The 20,099-nt window shown below is 37.5% G+C and overlaps 1 protein-coding gene and 1 pseudogene across 5 annotated transcripts in view; one reads left to right on the forward strand and one right to left on the reverse strand.

Moving 5' to 3' along the window:
• Dnm3 (dynamin 3) overlaps positions 1-20,099 on the reverse strand; it is a 626,878-nt gene that overhangs the window by 572,388 nt on the left and 34,391 nt on the right. The window lies entirely within an intron of this gene.
• LOC105741601 lies at positions 5,079-5,953 on the forward strand (annotated as a pseudogene).

A 20,099-nucleotide genomic window follows, 5' to 3' on the forward strand; every position in this document is an offset into this window, starting at 1 on the left:
CTTAACTCATCTGTTAAGGACTCCCATAGCCTTATAAGATTTCTCAAAGCACAGTGTAAATAACAAAGGCAAAAGTAATTTATCAGCCAAGCAGTGAATGGCTATGGAGATTATTTAAAAGTGGGAAGGAAATTTCCTAACAACTTGACAAGTTTCTTAAAAGAGAAATTACAGTTTCACTTTGGGTGAATCATTAACAAGACCTGATACCTCAGTGTATAATCTCACACAAAAATTCCAAATCCACTTGTTGTTTTACAATGTAAGGTGAATGTTCACCAAGGCATTTTTAGATCATTATATCCCAGAAGTTATTCTTATTTTAGCAAAAGTCTTAAAATTCACATTAAGGCAACCCCTGCCATTGTTCCTCTGGAAGATTCTACCATTGTCAACAGCCTTCTGGGATTCTTGGTCAAGTCACCACCAACCTTTGCTGTCCAGGGTAAGGCAGCCCTAAATCAGGATCTGTCAGAATTTCATCACATCTCAGCTACATTCCCACACTCCCAGGGGCCTTCAGAACAAGTCTATGGACACAAACCCAAAGTCCAAGATCTAGCCATTCCCTAACCACCACTGTGTGCTAACTAACCCTTGGTCACCTCTAGGCCTAGGAAGGGTATATGAAAGCAGAATCTGTCTTTAGAAGAAAAGCAAAGATGTTTGCACATGACTTGATAAGAGCTTAAGGCTATTTAGAAAGAAAATTTTGAGGTCTCATTTACTGTAGCATAGCTTAGAGAAAAGGAAGATTTAAATTCAAGGTAGGCCTCTACATTATCACAAGCTTGACTTTCCAAAGAAAGAGAGTAAATCCCTCTAAATCTTGAGATCTAGGACAGAGCCTACATTTCATAGATATTGTTCCTGCCTCAGCCTCTGAAGTACTGGGATTACAGGTATTTACTGCCACAACCAGCTTCAAAGAATTCTTCAGAGTCCTTGACTGTGAAGGTATGGAGCCCAAGCTAAGCATGGCTGTGTGCACTCTCCACATTTATCCACAGAATAAAACTAGAATAAAATGAATACAAAGTATAATCCTAGCACTCAGAAGGCTGAGGCAAGAGGATCATTGCAAGTTCGAGACCAGTCAGGACTACAAAGTGAGTTCAAGACCAGCCTGAACTGCATAGCAAGACCCTGTCTCAAAAATGACAAAAAAAAGGGCAGATGCAGGGGCCAGAGATTTGATCCCTAGCCTGCCGTGCTAGCCCTGCCTCTGGGGTGCACTGAGATAGTGATTGAGACTGGGTGTGGTAGCCCATGCCTATAATCCCAACTCTTGGGAGGCTGAAAATGGGAGAATCATTACAAATCCAATCTACATAGTAAGACCCTGTAGACCCTGTACTCAATACATTTTTAAAAAGACCAAAAAAATCATTTAAAAAGAATGTGAGGGGCATCATATGCAAAAAGAAATGAAGATGCAATATCACAGTAAAAGTATGTATGTTTTGCCTAGGAGATCTTTTTAAAAAGATCATTAGGATTCAATGAAACAAGCTCCTGACTCTTAAGTGTCATACCTACTTTCTATAGACTTCCCTCAACAATTGCCATTAGCAAAGTATCTTACGGCTCAATGCTCCAAGTACATTTCTGTAATTCCCTCACTGTGGCCTAGAGATTGTGCAGGTTGGGGGACACAAAAGAGGTCGAATGACTATGTAGATTAAGTCAATATTTCCCAAGCACTTACCCTATACCAAACCTCATGAGGAGCTAGGACAGAAAGATGGGTGAGATATAGCCCATTTACCAACTTGTATCTGATACAACAGATACAAACATGTACCGTTGGGCTGTTGTAGTGGCCCCATCTGTTCACACAAGCCTGAATCCGTACTCCCTGCTAGTACCCCTCCACACTGACTTTACACCTGGCCATGTGATTCACTGTGGACAAAGTGACAGAAACACAAGTAGGAGAAGCAGAAATTTGAAAGGCTTTCACACATTAGAGGATTTGCCCCCTTGTTGCTCTTGCCAGCCCTGCTGGCATCATGTGAGCAAGTCTAAGCTAGCATGTTGAAGGACGGGAGACCACAGGAGCACAACTTGGTGCCCTAGTCATCAACTAGCTGCTGCCAGCTCACTCAGCAACTGTTGGTGTGGGTCCCAGCAGAAATCAGCTGAGACCTGCTGCTCCCAGCCAAAACTGCTGAGTCCACAGAATCGGGAGCCAAATTAATGGCTGCTATTTAGAATTACTTTTTGGGGGTGGTTTCTTGCAGGGCAAATAGTTCTAACAGGTACAGAACTCAAAGCATTATAGGAAAGCTAGATTTGCAGAGAATTATAGGGGAAATGCATAGGTAATATAGAGGACAGGGTGACTGACCCTGCTAGGTCCAGCCTGGAGGGATGGACAGGAGCATCCAGAAAAAACATAAAGGAGATGGTGTATATTCTTTATCCTGGGAAAAAGAATCATTTCAGAAGGCAACAGATTTAACCAACCTCTGCTACTTCCATCTGTTGCTACAAATCTCTAAAGAAAACACAGCCAAATCAGAACCCAGAGGCTTCTGTTCCCACTGGGAATTTATGAGATTCCTTTCTTCACAGCTCTCTCTTTCTCCAACGTGAGGCAAGATCTGAGGATGTAACCAGGTTACTCATGCACTTTCCTCAGCTGCATTCAACTCTCTGTGATCACCCAGCAGCGGGACTGAGAAAATGGCAGTGCACGGCCCCTGCCAAGGGTGTGACCAGCACACTGATCTGACAGCTGCACTGCGGGAAAGGAAATCCTCATCTCAGGAGGGGCCCCAAAAGTCAGACTGTGAAATGTCCTCCCCTTTGTGCACACACTCTGAGACTTTAATTATAGCTTCAGCATCAAGTCTTTAATTTGTTTAATACAAATATGCTTATGGGCTTGTAAGTAAAAAAGGAATCAAAGTGTACCCTATAGATTAAAGGTATCCATTCTTACAGTATAATGTTATTTCAATGGAAAATAGATGTCCAACCATTTAGAGTATTTACACATCTCATAGCATAGCTGTGATTAGGAATATTATAAAGTTACAAAAATCACACTTTCAATAAGCATTTCATGAAATGGGAAAATTCTCATAAAAACTTAATTTAAAAATTATGTACACAGAATGATCCCAATTGTGCAGAAAAATATAGCCATGAAAAAAATGAAAATATGCCTAAATTTCAACAGTGCCCTTGGACAAGAGGATTAAGAGAATGTTTTCTCCTTTAAATTTTTCCATGTTTTCTGAGTTGAAATATAAAGTTCCTTATTATTGAATCAGACAAACTAAAATTAAGGATTAGACTATAAAAGAAGCTGCCTATATATTTTTTAAAAATCAACATCATGAAAGAAAATAAAAAGCTAGGAAATTCTTCCAGATTAAAGACTATAAATCATTATAACTAAATATAATTGTGATCTTGATTGCCTTAGACAAGGAGAAATACTCTCTAAAGAACATTAAGACAGCAGATATTTTACTTTTATTGTTTCTGAGATAAAATCTCTGACACCCAAGATTATAGGAGGAAAAGTTTATTTAGTTCAGTTTGTAGAGTTTTCAGTCTCTACAAGGGCTGGAGTAAAAAAGTTAATGTAAAAAACATTAACAATTTCATTTCCTTTCTTTCTTTCTTTCTTTCTTTCTTTCTTTCTTTCTTTCTTATTGTTCTTGTTTAAGATGAAGTCTTGCTCTGCAGCCCAGGCTGGCCTCGAACTCACTGACCCTCCTACTCCAGCCTTCCAACTGCCAGGATTAGAAGCATGTGCCACTATTGTTAATGCTGCCGGGCAGCTTTAACAACTTCTATGCTGGGAGTTTTCATTATATTTTAGAACTTCTCTGTGAGTTTGAAATTATTTCACAACAAATTAAGTAATTATATATCTGAAAAAGTGAATTTTAAAAAGAAAACTCCTTGATACTTATTATAAATTCACTATGCTGAAGGTAATATTAAGATTTATTTCCAAAAATGTTATAAGGTACTTTCATACCAATCACCAAAATCTCCTTGAGGAAACTGAGATAAAAAAGGGAAAAACCCTTTCATGAACCATATACCTCTGCTAAAAGACATGTTAGCAGCAGCTAGAATCTTTCTCCCTCAGCACTCACTAGTAACTAAAAGTTAGGGTCCAGAGAGATGGCTCAGTAGAATAAGAGCTTTCCTGGCAAGCGCAAGAGTCTGAGTTCAATCCCCGGTTCCGAAAAAAAAAGAAAGAAAGAAACTAAAGCTGATTGTGACATAGGAGAACAGTCCACATGGGCGCTGGCCCCCCACTCTCCTGTACCATGCAGGGAAGTCCAGGCTTCAGCACCAGGAAGAGGGTCTTACCCATGACCTTTCTCCTGCCTCTCCTGCAGTCTGACACTGGCTCTATGGTGCCACTATTGGCTTGTTTTGGGCCCTTTCCTGGAGTCTTCTGCTATCTCATGGGAGAATTCCCCAGTCCTATAAATTTTTCTAAGCGAAAGTGACAATCACCCCTCTGCGTAGATGTAACAGGAAAGGGAAAAACTGGACAGAAAATATTTCCTATTAAATAATATTGTGCATTATCTATCTCCTTAAATTCAAGTTACTAAAAGAATATGCAATATGTAAAGTATATTTTGTATCATATTTAATTCAATATCATGATCACATTAAAGAATTTTAACTATATTCTGAAAAAGCCAAAACATTAAGAATTATTTTCATCTTATCTATGAATGATTGTGATTGACCTGATATTTCAGTGGAGTAAATAATTGTTTCTTAGAGAATTAATTGAAAAGGTAAATAAATGAATGTAGATGTACCTTTTTTTGTTATACAATTAATAAAGAAAAGTTACCAGGCCTGGTGGCACATGCCTATAATCCCAGCACTTGTGAGGGATTATCATGAAGCAAGAGGATAACCATGAGTGTGAGGTCATCCTGGGCATCACAGAAAGGTCAAAGCCAGCTTGAACTACACAGTGAGAGCCTGCCTAAAAAAAAAAAAAAAGGCCACACATGAAGCAGAGGAGCCAGGGTGCCATGCTAGGAGCCACGTGGCTGGGAGTGAGGACAGTGAAGCTGGCTAGAGCTCAGCCATGGCTCGTGGTCCTAAGAAGCATCTGAAGCAAGTAGCCGCTCCAAAGCATTGGATGCTGGATAAATTGACTGGTGTGTTTGCTTCTCATTCATCCACCGGTCCCCATTAGCTGAGAGAATGTCTGTGTCTCATCATCTTCCTAAGAAACAACTTCAAATATACTCTGACAGGAGGTGAAGTAAAGAAGATTTGCATGCAGCGCTTCATTAAGATTGATGGCAAAAAATTAAAAAAAAAAAAAAAAAGATCGATGGCAAAGTCTGAACTGATATAACTTATCCTGCTGGATTTATGGATGTCATCAGCATTGACAAGACAGGAGAGCATTTCCGTCTGACCTCTGACACCAACAGTGGCTTTGCTGTTCATTGAATTAAACCTGAGGAAGCCAAGTACAAGCTGTGCAAAGTGAGGAAGATTTTTGTGGGCACAAAAGGGGTCGCTCATTTGATGACCCATAATGCTCACACTGTTCATTACCCTGACCCCCTCATCAAGGTCAATGACACCACCCAGATTGATTTGGCGTCTGGCAAAGGTCACAGATTTCATCAAGTTCAAGACTGGTAACCCGTGTATGGTGATCGAAGGTGCTAACTTGGGAAGAATTGGAGAGATCACCAACAGAGAGAAGCACCCTGGCTCTTTTGATGTGGTTCACATGAAAGATGCCAATGGCAAAAGCTCTGCCATCCAGCTCTCCAATAGCTTCATAATTAGCAAAGGCAGCAAACCATAGATTTCTCTTCCATGAGGAAAAGCAATCTACCTCACCATTGCTGAAAAGAGAGGTAAGAGGCTGGCAGGCAAACAGAACAGACTGAAATGGTCTCTGATGACTTGTTACAGAGGTCTGTTTAATTAAAGATAATAGAGCATGAAAAAAAAATCCACAGGATGGTATCATAAACTTTCCTTGCTAAAATAATTATTCTTATGCTCTGGAATTTATACAGTACCAACATAATACACTTTATTCATGACCAAAATATACTTCTCAGTTGTCCACAAATAAATCCAAACCTATCAGACATCTACTCAAATTCATCACAGAAAATACACCTTTTTTAAAAAAAAAAAAAAAAGATATTTGGTACAGGGTCTCACTATGTAGCTCAGACTTGGACTTTGCAACAGGTGGTGTCAGGGATGGAAGCTCAGTCCTTGCACTTGCCTAAGCAAGTGCTGAGCCATCTCACTGGCCCTGTTGTTTAGTTTTACTTCACTATGTATTCTGCCCATGTGTTTTGGATAAATCCAGTTGAAATTTAAAGGTGAAATGATTGGTATGTGTTTTCTTACACACAAATGCTATGTGCCCATTAGATTAAATATTTTTAAATATAAACCAAAAAAAAGGTCAACTTCTAATTCCACCACCAAATGATAATCAGTGTTAATGTTTTATCTTAGTCTTTCCAGGTATTTTACATATACATTTTGTATAAAAATATTGACATACTCTGTGTAGTGTTTTGTAACTTGCTTTATTCACTCAGCAGTGTAATGCAACAAACACACAATCAAGGTCACAGACTGCGCGTTAGTCTGCCTCAAGATGTATCAAATTTGAATATACACAGCTTTATTAATAAACTAATACACTGAGATCATTGATTATTTTCAAGGACAGCGTTCTAAAGAAGAATGACCTTCCCCACAGTTACCAAGCCCCACAGAAGGAGCTACTGCTCTCACTGCCTGCTGACAGTGTCTCTCTGAGGCCACTGGGGAGTGAGCTCCACGTCCTCCACAGCTGGATTGGGGCATGAGCAATGGGGACCTTACTGTTCAGGATAAGAATATGGAGCATGTGCCCTACTGAAGCATTTTTTGTCTTATTTGTGATTTTTACATATGAGAAATTTCATGAAACTGTAAGATAAACTCATTATCTACTTAAAAATTATATTTATAGAGGAAAATAAAACATTCCCATTGGTACGCAGTTGTCATACATTAAGAATATATTGTTAATATCAATTCTCCAGAATAAGGGAAAATTTTGCCCTTCATTCATTTCACATATGAATGGAATAATGGAATTCTTTTCTTGCTCAATATAACAGATCACAGAAAACTCTTGTGGGGAAATTAAAAACACACTGAGAACTAACCTAACCAAAGTGACCTAATCCAAAAGAGCCTCATATTGCTCTCTCACTTCTTTCATTTTGAAATAAGGAGGGGCCGGGGAGATGGCTCAGTGTAATAAGCGCTTCCTTGGCAAGCGGAAGGGCCTGAGTTCAATCCCTGGTTCCGCAAAAAAAGAAAGAAAGAAGGAAGGAAGGAAGGAAGGAAGGAAGGAAGGAAGGAAGGAAGGAAGGAAGGAAGGAAAAAATCAAGAGGCTACAATGGACAGTCATGGTAAATTCATTTATTCAACAAATATTTGCTGAGAAATCTACTTACGCATCCAAGATTTGGCAGCACAAGTAAAATCTCCAGCATCATAGAGCGTCCAGGAGTCATGCTGAAGGCAGCTGATCTCCTGCTGAATTATAGGACTGGGTCTTTTGCTTGCCACACCAGCCATGTGTGTGATTGTGATAAGTATAGTCAGAATATTTAAATGCAGTCAACCAAACAGGGTTCCAGGGAAGAGGGGATGCACCTTCAACAAAGAGCATCTGGTTTGGCCTCCCACTGCAGACACTAAAATTATAGCAATGGAATGAATGGATTTTTCAATCTGTATATAAGAGAGTCAACAGATGGCTTCAAAACTCAGGACATTTAACAATGAAGCTGTGCATTTCACATGGTTTACTTTCTCCTGGGTTACTCTGCCTTTATGATGTTGGACTAAGCTATTTGGTCTGGCAGTATGAACCATGAAAAAGAAAATTCACTTCCCAGAACATTGCAGAATATACCAGCTCACCTTTACAGACTCTTTAAGTTCATTATTTACTCAAATAATGTTGCTTATGTACTGTTTTCCCTATATCATTCTCAACGTACCAAAAAGAAATAATTTCAATTAAATGCACTACCATAATCACCAGTGAGAAAAGTTTAATTTCAAAAGATAGCCAAGCTTTAAGGTAAAGGCACATGGGATTCAAACTATAAATACATATACATACCTGAGATATTCCAGCTGGATCATCTGACTATGTAATTACTGGCACATCTAGAGACTTCGATAACATAAACAACAATGACAAAACTATTTTAAAAGTCTACTTGGAGATCTAAATGTAACCTAAGTTCTATATCTGAAAATTACTTACTTCACTTAGTTCTAAGTTTATACTCTGGGTATCATAGAGAACAACATCAGAGCAAACTGCTTAGCTCAATGCTCAAAACATCACTTCCCAGACTCTTAGTATTTTTAATGCAATTTAGGTTCCACCATTAGCTGCGCTCCCATGAGGTGAACTGCAACGGAGCTTTCATGAGGAAAGTGCTACTCAAGGCCTCATTTTGGTGATGCACATCTATTAGGCAGCAGACCACATTAAAGCTAACAGTGTTCCAAGTAGTCTGATCCCTGAATCACAGCTATGGTAGAAATTTCCAGAACACAACAGATGCTTCATAATTCCTGGTTGTGGTTAAGGTGGACCCAGAAATGAGCACCTAGCATACAGACATCCTGAGTCTTGCCTTCCCTAAAGGTTAAAAAGGTAGCAGTTTCTCTGGCACTAAGTTTGTGCTGTTGTTTTAGAGCATTTTTAAAGGCTAAGCCCAGAGTCTAACCCTCTGACCTTTCCAATAATTGTATTAATAAGCATCTAATTCCTTACATAAATGATTTTCTTTTTATTATTCTTTTTCTTAATTAGATAGAACAGTCTCCCATATCTACAAATGACCTTTGAGTAATACAATATTAAGACAATTACTTAGAAACATTCAACTATCAGAACACCACATTCAGGCTTTCAAATATTCAAAGAATCAAAATGGTCTAGATTCCTGTAGCCAGAACTAAATAAAGTACATTATATAATCCTCAGTTCTTTTCTCTAAGTAACAGGAAAAATCTTATGTTAAAAGCACAGCTACTCAATACATTAAGTAATTTTTCACTCAAACTCATGATGATTTGATATTTGAAGACAACAGCAAGAGAAGAATATTGTAATTATTTCCATCCCTTTAAACAGCTAACCTAATGACTTTCTAAGCAGACCTGTAATATGTTAGCTGGACTGAACATGGGCAGAAAAATATAAATGATACAAACTAGTAGATAACCAAAACATACTAGTTTTTAATCTGGAATAATAGATCAATGTAGGGAGGCTGGTTCACAAAATTACATGCAATAACATAAAAATTCATTTGCTTTATTTTACAATTATATACACATCAGAAAAAATAGGGGATTCCATACTGGAATTTTAGAAAATTTCTATAAAAGCTGGAATAAAGTAATAACTTCTTACAAGAAGGGAGCCAATAAGATGGGTAATTTCCTTGGCATCTTTTCTGCTTTTCCATATATTTGTATTTTTATTAAAAAATTAAAAAAAGAAAATTTAACCTTAAAAGTGAAAACTGGATTTATTGATGCAATGGAACTGGTTCACAAAGGCCCCTATAGTACCAAAGTATCTCTTAGAGCCAATGCCATTTTCTTATTCCCTGGGAATACTAATGGCATGCCTTCAGAAACATAAAAACATGACAATAAGAGAAAACAAAACCATAGCCCTTTTGCTCTCCCTTTAATAATGAACACAGAACCCTGGGCTCTGCCTAAGTAAAAAAAACAATGCAGCCTATTAGTGCTTGTCTTCAGCTCTACTCCTTACACAACTGTGCTCTTCTTGGGTGAATCAGCAGCATAAGGCCTTCCACCAGAAAAGTCTATCGTTATGAGGAAAAAGTCAACTCTAATTATGAGAACATTTTCATGAATTCCCATATTATTCACATCATCCTATTCATGACAAAGATCGATTTCGCAAAAGATTCTTCCCCAACTTCCAAAAAAATTAAAGAGTATTACACTAATATTTCTTGAATTCTCAATTTGTATACAGGACTTTATTAATTGTCATGAAGAAATACAACAGAATGAAAAACAAAACTCCTCTCCCTAAGGATCTGGAGTTTAGAGGGAGAAGAGATCTTATCTTTTTTCCTCAATCTATGTTAAAAATAATTTCACTGCAGCATCTGCAAACTGAATATTTTCAATTTAGGAAATTGTGGGAAATCTTATCTTTGCTACCAACTCCTTCATCCTTCTTAACAAGTATTACATTTTAAAGTAATTCTATATTTTAAATGAAAACTTTATTTTCAAATCAGTCAGCAAAAGTTAGCAAGATGCACCACAATGGCCAAAGTCACCAATATGTGTCCAAGTGGTTGCCCCAAGAATCACTGTCACAAGGACCATCAAAACACTGAATGAGCCAGCAAAACAGTGGGCTCAGCAAGGGCAGGTGCTCAACAGAGGAACACCCACCCTCCCTTACCGCCACAATCAGACACCCTGCCTGAAACTTAACCATGATTCAAACCATGCGGATATGAATGAGGCAAGTCACATCATGGGAATTTGAATTCTTCAGTGTAGTAGCAAAAGATCAAGGAACTGGGTTAATAAGAACATGCCACTGGTGTGGCAACGGGCAGGGAGTAGAGGAAATCAAAGGCAGACACTTTGTTCTGCTCACCATTACGAGTGAGAAAGTCATGGCAATAATGCTTTCGGACAATATAGCCCTTTCTTAATTTTTAGGAACTTGGTTACTTTTTTTACAGACTACTTATATTTTTGTTACACTTTTGCTTTTATTTATTTATTTTTTTCACTGAGCCAGGGACTGAACTCAGGCCCTTGTACTTGCCAGGCAAGCACTTATTCAACTGAGCTATCTCCCCAGCCCCACACTCCTTTAGCTAGAGGAGATGGCTCAGTGGAATAAGGGGAGATGGCTCAGTGGAATAAGTGCTTCCCTGGCAAGTGCAAGGGCCTGAGTTCAATCCCCGGTTCCACCAAAAACAAGAAAAAAAAATCCTTTAGCTGATTAGCACCTCCACAGAAGATGGAAATGAAAAGGAGAGTGAAGCAAAACTTAAGGTTGCCCAATTTCATCTCCTGGCAATAAATTCAGAACAAAAGTTATTGTGGACAAAGACTAAAACCAACAGAGTTCTCACTTGAGTAGATTCCACTTATAAACAAAACAGTTAAATGAGAAGGTAACTAAAATAGTTTGCTTTTAAAAATAAAAAGCATTCCATTTGAAAATAAGTTTAATAGACACACAATCCTTTAGTTTAAAGTATTCTTCATCTTACCAAAATGTGTTTTACATATGATGTCTTAAGAACACACTTAATAAAAGCTTATCTCTGTTATAGAAAAGTAGAGTGGCTCCAATTATACTTATTTTCATTTATTTTTATGGTTTGAGGGTTTATCCTAAAACAAAGTCAAGTTCTGTGATTTAGGTTTGCAACATTAATTTTTTTCCCATTTCATACTAGCCTGTTCTTTGCATCATTAAAGTCTCTTAAGTGGAAAAGATAATGTGGATCCACAAGTAAAAATATCTCATTTTCTATAGCCATAACATAAAAAACAAGTATTATAAATGTTCAAATTCTCCATCTGCCAAGATTAGATGAATATTTCTATAACTTGGCTAATAACCTGGAACAGCATTAACTTTTAAATGAAATCCTCAAAAAGATGAGTTGAAATGCAGCACACATCAAAAATCATTTCAATATGAAGCCACAAGCATTCCTATTTAGTACAACTATCACAAAAACTGAGTAACAACCTTTCATGCCAAAACACTATATAATAATTATGGCACAAAGAAAGACTTTTTTTCCTTTTTCCAAATTATAGTCAACAAATCCCAAGTGAAAAAAAAAAAAAAAAAAAAAAAAAAAAAAAAAAGCTAAATGGCTACTTGCCATGTACCAGGTGTTTGCTCTTAGAGTTATAAAGATAATCCCGGTATACAAGGAGTTTAAGCCTAGAAAAAGAAAAGGCCACACATGGGAACAACTATAAAACCATGCAGTGACACATGTTCCCAGGATGGGCACAGTGGCTCAGAAGAGAGGCTGTGGCTGGGGTTAGCAAGGAGAGCTCCATAGAACTGTACCCAGAAAGACAGAAATCATATGCCTGACTTTGACAGTGGAAGTAGAAAAGAGAAGAAAATAAAATTAAAAAGTGTGAAGTGTGTATTTTTCTGGGCTTTGGAGATTTCATTGGGAAAATTTCAAGCTTACATAAAAGAAAAGAGAATATATAGTAAGTGCACATGTACCTATGTACAATTTCAACAATCATCAGCCCATAGGCAATCTTGATTCATCTCTTCTCCCACTCACTCACCCACTCCCATATTCTGCTCTTCTACTACATTATTCTCAATCAAATCCTAGCTATTCCATCATTATGTCAATAAAAAATTAAGCACACATTTTAAAAACATAAGGACTCTTTTATAGAATTACTATGGTATTTTATATCTACTCAATAAACACTGCTCTAGATGCTTTACAAATAACTTCTTTAATCCTCAAAACAATCCCATAAAGTAGGTACTGTTATCCCTGTCATTTAACAGATGAGTAAACTAATTACTACCTAGAAGGTTAAATTTTTATGTGTCCAAGTTTGCCCAGCTAGCAAGTGGCAAGTCAGGACTTGAATTCTAGTGTTCAGGATGAGATCAATGCTTTGAAAGTCTACCATATATTTTTCTGAAAGCAAACACAGTATTTGGTCCTTCAGAGGCAAAAATGTAATTTAAATTTCAGTCTCACACCATATATTCCAACTTGTGTTTGAAATAAATATAGTTCTTGCACCCAGAAGAAAAGGTACAGCTGCCTACTTTTTCCAATGAAATCGTATTTGCTTTTAAACTGGTTTCAGTAGACACTGATCAGACAAAGCAACAATGTACTCTAGAAGCGGATGAATAAGTGCAAGAATAGCAAGCCATCAAGCCTCCATGATCATGTATGTGCACATGCCAAGAGATAAGTTATCTGCCTGTCAGACTTCCATAATAAAAGTACACAGTCCTCATATAATTCTAACAGTCCAATCACACTCCCAGTGTATTCCTTCTCAGTGCAACATTTCAACATAAAAACTATCAGAGATATCTAAAACACTGAATTAATTTGACTTACACAAATACTACAATATAATTTAACTTTAGGAACTCAAATATAGGGACTACTGCTTTCCTCAATTTTTTCAAATAATTAAGAAACTAATTAAATCAACTTAATTACCAAAAAATGCATATGTATACATCTATGCATGTATAAATAGATTCATATATATGGCATCCAATCTTCATATCTGAAAATCTAAATATCTGAAAAATAAGTGTTTGCTTTTTTGTATATGGATGTCACATTTAATTATAAAATACAGAAAACTATCATTTCTAATTAAAAATTTAAAAAACTTAAGCTCATATTACACAAATCTTCTCAGTACCAGGAAAATAACTTCCTATCATTTACTAAATAACACACTTTTTTCATAGACACTTTAGCTGGAACACAAGGCCTCATATTCCTTTTCCATGGTCAATAATACTCAGGGAGGGGCTGGGGAGATGGCTCAATAGAATAAGTGCTTGCCTGGCAAGTACAAGGGCCTGAGTTCAATCCCTGGTTCTGCAAAAATAATAATAATAATAATGATAATAATGATAATAATAATACTCAGGAAAAACCTAGAAGCATTCCCATATTTTGAAATCATTCTTAGTAATAATGTCATATAATAAAAGACTCAACATAAATGTGCTTATGGTTTACATTAAAGCTAAATCAATTAGGATGTAAAGACAACAACTCCTAAGAATTGATAACATCATTAGGAATGCTTATGTTACTGTCATATAAAAGAAAAATATTTTCTTGCTTTCTGGAGAAAAGAAACAAAAAGTATATAATTTTTCATATTTTAAGCATAATATCTAAAAACATAAGGCATCTTCACAGCTTTTGGAGCTAAACAGCTTCTCTTTAGAATAAAAAAGCTCCTCAATGCTTCCCTTAAGAGATGCCTGCTTGTCATCCAAGATGCTAAATACCCTTAGTCTGAGAGAAGTTTCTCCCAAACTGAGTGATTTTTCTCACCTATTTGCAAGGGTAACTCTTAGGGGAGGTTTATTTTTCATTTTTGATGCCAAGGACCGAACCAGGGCTTCTAGCTTGCTAGGCAAGCATTCCACCGCTGAGCCAAATGCCCAGCCCCTGCCAGGATAACTCTTGACCAAAGTGAGACAAAATTAATATGTTCATCTCCCTGAGGTCTTTGCCAAAGTCTCATGTCCTCCTCCTGGGACACGCCTGATCCCCCTTGCCCTAAGTACCTGTGGTCCACAGCCCAAATCATTCTGCAACCTACCACACAACTGACTTGAATAATGTGTTTTTCTATTATCCCACTTCCCAGTTAGAACATGGATAGCACTCTTTGCTTTATAGGCTTTGTTCTCTTGGTCTTAGAATAATGTTTGACATAGTAGGTATTCCATAAAAATCTGTTGAATTTGGAGTTTTACATAACCTTTTAAATAACGGTAATACTTTCTAGCTAATGTTTATAGGGATAGGTATCTACCACAGACCAGGCACATTCTGTGCCTTCAGACCTATTAAAGAAATTCATAACTACCTGGAAATACAGACTACTGGTGAGAAATGTGTTACCTATAGAGATTCAGTAACTTCATAGAAAGTAAAGCTCAATCAAGATCTTTTTCATCTTGTATGTCCAACTTGACTTCTTAAAGGACTGATGCCATTATATCTTCCAAATACTCAAACCCCCATCCAATAAAATGTATGTTAACAAAGCAGCCAAGTTTCTCTACAAATTATACCAATCCTAATCGGATCCTAGGAGTAACAGTGGGTTGATGCCTGCCTCTTAGTGGTTATACTTCTCTTTTATTTATTTATGTGTGTGTGTGTGTGTGTGTGTGTGTGTGTGTGTGTGGCCAGCTCAGCCCACCAGGGGGCGGGGCTGGCTGGCATGTGGTGCTGGGGGATTGAACCGCGGTCCCTGTGCTTTGCTAAGCTTGTTCTAAGTAGGTGCTTTAGACCACTGAGCCATCTCACCAGCCCCATATATACTTCTCTTTCAAGTAACAAATGCGTACTTTTTGTAATGCTGTACAGTTCATAACCATGCTTTTATACATATTGACAAATTTGATCTAAAGTATTAAGACCTGCAGCTAAATTATGCTGCAGTCTTCATTGGACTCTGAAAAGAGAAAGAACCTCTTGTTGAAATTGGACCTGAATGAGAAACAGATATTCAGATAGACAGGCCTTCTGGGTGGAAATTTCTGTAACTTCCAAAGCAGATACTAACTTTCAGCCCTTTTCTCACCTAGAGTAACAGACTAGAAGGGAAGCAACATGATTCTATGCCCTGAGACAGAGCTCACTGGAGCCTGGCCAGTATGTTAAGAGTCGACCAGAGGCCACCCATCCCCTGGGTATACTCATTACTAATGTCCTGACTTCACTCTTCCTAGCAAATGCTAATAGCAAAATAAGGAAACAAAAACAATTTGAAACTGAGACTTCATTCCTACAATATTGAGAATATCTAAGCACCATGGATGATCTAGTGGAATATAAGCCTCAAAACCTAGTTGGAAAATAAGATATAAATGCTTAAAGATAAGCAATTTAAAACTCAACTAGGAAAATGTGAAAGTTTCATACTCAGTATCCCACATATGGGATAGCCAAGAAATCTTAGCATCTCAAGAAGTACTAGACATTAGGAATTCATTATAATGACTTTATGATTTATATAATTTGAAAGTAATTTCAAATTTGACTTCCTGTTTTCAAGTAGCATCCGCCCAGGCTGGCAAGATAGGTCAGAGGACTAAGCACCTGCTTAGGCAAGGACAGGGACCAGGGTTCAGATTCCAAGCACCACATGCTGCTCCAGCCTGCCCCCGAGCATGCTGAGCTGGCCAATGAGACCTGCCGTGGTGGTGCATGCCTGTAATCCCAGCACTGGAGAGGCTGAAAGCAGGAGGATCACTATGAGTCTGAGCTACTTTTATACATATTGGTGAGAAATGTGTTACCTACAGAGATTCAGTAACTTCATAGAAGTAAATTCATAGTAGTGAGACCCTGTACAAAATGCATAAATAATAATAATAACAATAATAATATAGCATCTGTTAAAATTATTCTCTAAGATCCAACTTAAATGTGACGATTTCTACCATTTTTCTTGACCTTCTCCCAACTCCCTGTAATGCTTTTCACCTCTCAAATTCTCCCAGCACACCTTGTTGCATACTTTTTCTGATAAGCCACCTAGTCTGTGGTAGATGCCTATCCCTATAAACATTACCCAGAATGTATTACTGTTATTTAAAAGGTTATGTAAAACTCCAAATTCAACAGATTTTTATGGAATACCTAATATGTCAAACACTATTCTAAGACCTAGAGAACAAAGCCTATAAAGCAAAGAGTGCTATCCATGTTCTAACTGGGAAGATGGATAATAGGAAAACATATTATTCAAGTCAGTTGTGTGGTAAGCTGCAGAATGATTCAGGCTGTGGACCACAGGTACTTAGGGCAAGGGGGATCAGGCGTGTCCCAGGAGGAGGACATGAGACTTTGGCAAAGACCTCAGGGAGATGAAGGTATTAATTTTGCCTCACTTTGGTCAAGAGTTACACTTGCAAACAGGTGAGAAAAATTACTCAGTTTGGGAGAAACTGCTCTCAGACTAAAGATATTTAGCATCTTGACAAGCAGACATCTCTTAAGGGAAGCATTGAACTTTTTTATTCTAAAGAGAAGCTGTTCAGCTCCAAAGGCTGTGAAGATGCATGATGTTTTTAAGTATTAGGCTTAAAATTTGAAAAATTAGGGGGTGAGTTAGTTGGTTTAGGGGAGGGTGGTGTTAGTGAAAGGCGGTAAGAATCAAGTTTCACATTCAGATTAACTTCTTTTTTTCCCCCTGTATTTTAGGGAAGGGTTTACAGGGTGTTCAGGGTCTCACTACTAGATCTGACTCATTGTGATTCTCCTGTTTACAGTCTCCCAAGTGCTGGGGTTACAGCTGCGCACCACCACGCCTAGTCTCAGTTGCCCTCTCAGCGTGCCTTGGGGGCAGGGCCGGCACAGCAGCTCTGGGAATTGAACCCTGGCCCCTGCGCCTGCTTGCAGGCGCTTTAATCCACTGAGCTATCTAACTGGCCCTTAGATTCACTTCTTAAGGAGACGAGAGGATAAAGGAAGTGAGAGCAACGTTAGCTCTTGCTACCTGGACCTAGAGGAGAGGACAAACCCAACCCTACTATACTGTACTGCAGTTGGCATTTTGTCTTTATGCAAGATTATTAAATGTTATTGTCACTTAAAATTTTTTTTGAAAAATTATATACTTTTTGTTTCTTTTCCCCAGAAAGTAAGAAAATATTTTTATTTTTTATATTCTAAATTTTAAATGTTTTTCATCATATTCTATGGGGACTTAAAGTTCAACATATCAATAATTGATGAAAAATACCTGTTCCATATTATGCCTAAGATGTTTGATATTCAGACAAATAGTGAGGTTAAGCTTAACAGCCTAGGTAGTATGGTAATAACAATAAGCTTCTCTTCTGGATGGTTAACAACCTAAGTTTGCAGACCAAAATTAGAGAAAAAGGAGGGCCGCAAAGAAAGCCAACATTTTGGCCCTAGCCTTCCAAGGTCAAATAAGACTCAGGACATATGAGAACTTGTAACATCATGTAACTCATCAGTGTCCCAAATTTTCTGATCAAGGAGATTATGAGGCCAAAGAGGAAAGTGATCGATGATGTAGAGTGTGCCTAAGGAGAGTCACATGGAGAGAAAACATTCTTTCAGGCTTTCACAGAGAGTACATTGGCCAAGCAATAGCTATGACTCATCCACATGGCTGACACTGACAAAGGTTCTACAATCTGAGGTACAGGATCTCAGGATAAATCCTGAGGGGATTTCACGGACCTTATCAGACCCAAAAGCTACAACTCTTGTTGCATAGGTCCTGCTTTACCTTGGTCTTAACCATCCAGCAGAAAAGTATAAAAACAAAACATAAGAAGTAAAGCCATGCTGTTATGTTGAGCTGTAGGAGACTCAGGTCAACAATTTCTGACATTGCCAGTCAAGTGGAAGACCCAATACTATTATGGACTACTGAACTCTTTCAGAATATTTTGCTGAGTTTACATACCTGTGATATTTAAATGATGGAACTTAACCAAAAAAAAAGGGGATACAGATGAATGTCCATTTTGTATCTGTGTATTCAAAGTGGTTAGGATAGATATATAGTTGTATTCTCTTAATGAATAGAGGGATTTGTTCTAATGGTGTTTGCAAATAGGATATCAAGTCCGCATCTTATACAGCAATTAACCACTAGGAAGAATGTATGCAATGTGTTAATTATTGAAACTGTGCTACCAATTTGGTTTGAAACTGTCTCATTGCTATTTGTTTTTCAATAAAATTATGGAAAAAAAAAAGAAAATATTTTTATTTTTCTTCCCCTGACTCATTGTCCACAGCCTATACCTCCTGGTGCCTGGCAGTCAGTAGGGGCTTAACAATGGTTGGCTGAACTGAATGAAATAAAAATTTACCAATTATCTATCCCTCAGAATCTATCTTCCTGGTAAAAACACCTAAGATATGTAGCTTGTACTTACTAAATGTTCTACTTGGCACATAAAAGCAAAACAACCAAAAGTTTTAATTAAAAAATGAAATTAGGGTATGCATCCTACATAAGTACTGATACAGCAACAGGGCAGCAGCTATGACAAGGAAGGAGGCAACTTAGAAATTTGCAGAGATGGCTCACAGTGATTGTGGGACCATGTTACATATCCTGTGCTCAACTTACCACTTTCTTTTTTTCCTAGTCTTTTACCATATTCTCATCATTTCGTATCTTACCTATCACCGAAAGATACAATTCTGAGTACAGGGAACATCCTCTACCTCGTTTTGATATGTGATGGTTACTATTTTGCAATGTGATGGGCATATTATAAGTGTTTAATTTTTTTAAAAAAGTCTTTGAACATCAACTCTTCACTTTTTCTTTTTTTTTTTTTTCTTTTTTTTTTTTTTTTTTTTTTTTTTTTTTTTTTTTTGTCTTTTTGAGACAAGGTCATGCTATGCAGCTCAGGCTGGCCTTGAGCTCACTTTGTAGCCCAGGATGGTCTCAAACTTGCAACAATCCTCCCGCCTCAGCCTCCCTAGTGCTGGGATTACAAGTGTGTGCCACCATGCACAGCTTTTTAGAGTTTTTTTGGTTTTGTTTTGTGTCTTTGTTTTTTGTTTTTTAACTCTTCACTTTTTCATTTGAGCAACTAGTGTCAACATTTTCCACAGCATCAGATAGTTGCATGAGAGACTTCAGAAAAAACTAATAAGTAGAAATATTTTAGATGTAATTAGTCTCATCTAAGATTTATGGCCAGTAATGCTTTCTTTTTTTTTTTTTTCAGGACCAGGAATTGAACTCAGAGTAATGCTTTCTTAATGAGAATATTGTAAGAAAGTAATATGGATAATCAATTTTATTTTAAATAGTAAGAAAAATAAATTCATGCCAAACAAATACTGGTATTTAACATTTTCAGAATGGACAACATAATAGTAGATGTAGTAGCTTTTAAAGAAGTCCTGACCCAAGCCATCATGCCTCGTTAAGTCTAGTTCTTTAATGGCCAGGTCTTCAAGGAGCATTTATGTTATCCCAAGCACTATATTTGGACTTCCACTTGTTCCTATAAATGATACCTACCTATGGCTTTACAATCCAAATGATTAGTGAGTAAAACTAAGAGTCAAGGATAAGTCACTACAATTAAAATTACAGAAAATGTTAGAACTTTCCATATTTAAAAGCTAACTTGTAAGGGCCAGGGAGATGGTTCAGTGGAATAAGCACTTCCCTGGCAAGCGCAAAGGCCTGAGTTCAATCTCCAGCTCCGCAAAAA

This window comes from Octodon degus, unplaced genomic scaffold (genome assembly GCF_000260255.1).
Source record: "Octodon degus isolate 3935 unplaced genomic scaffold, OctDeg1.0 scaffold00017, whole genome shotgun sequence".
In the NCBI taxonomy this organism is placed as follows: Eukaryota; Metazoa; Chordata; class Mammalia; order Rodentia; family Octodontidae; genus Octodon; species Octodon degus.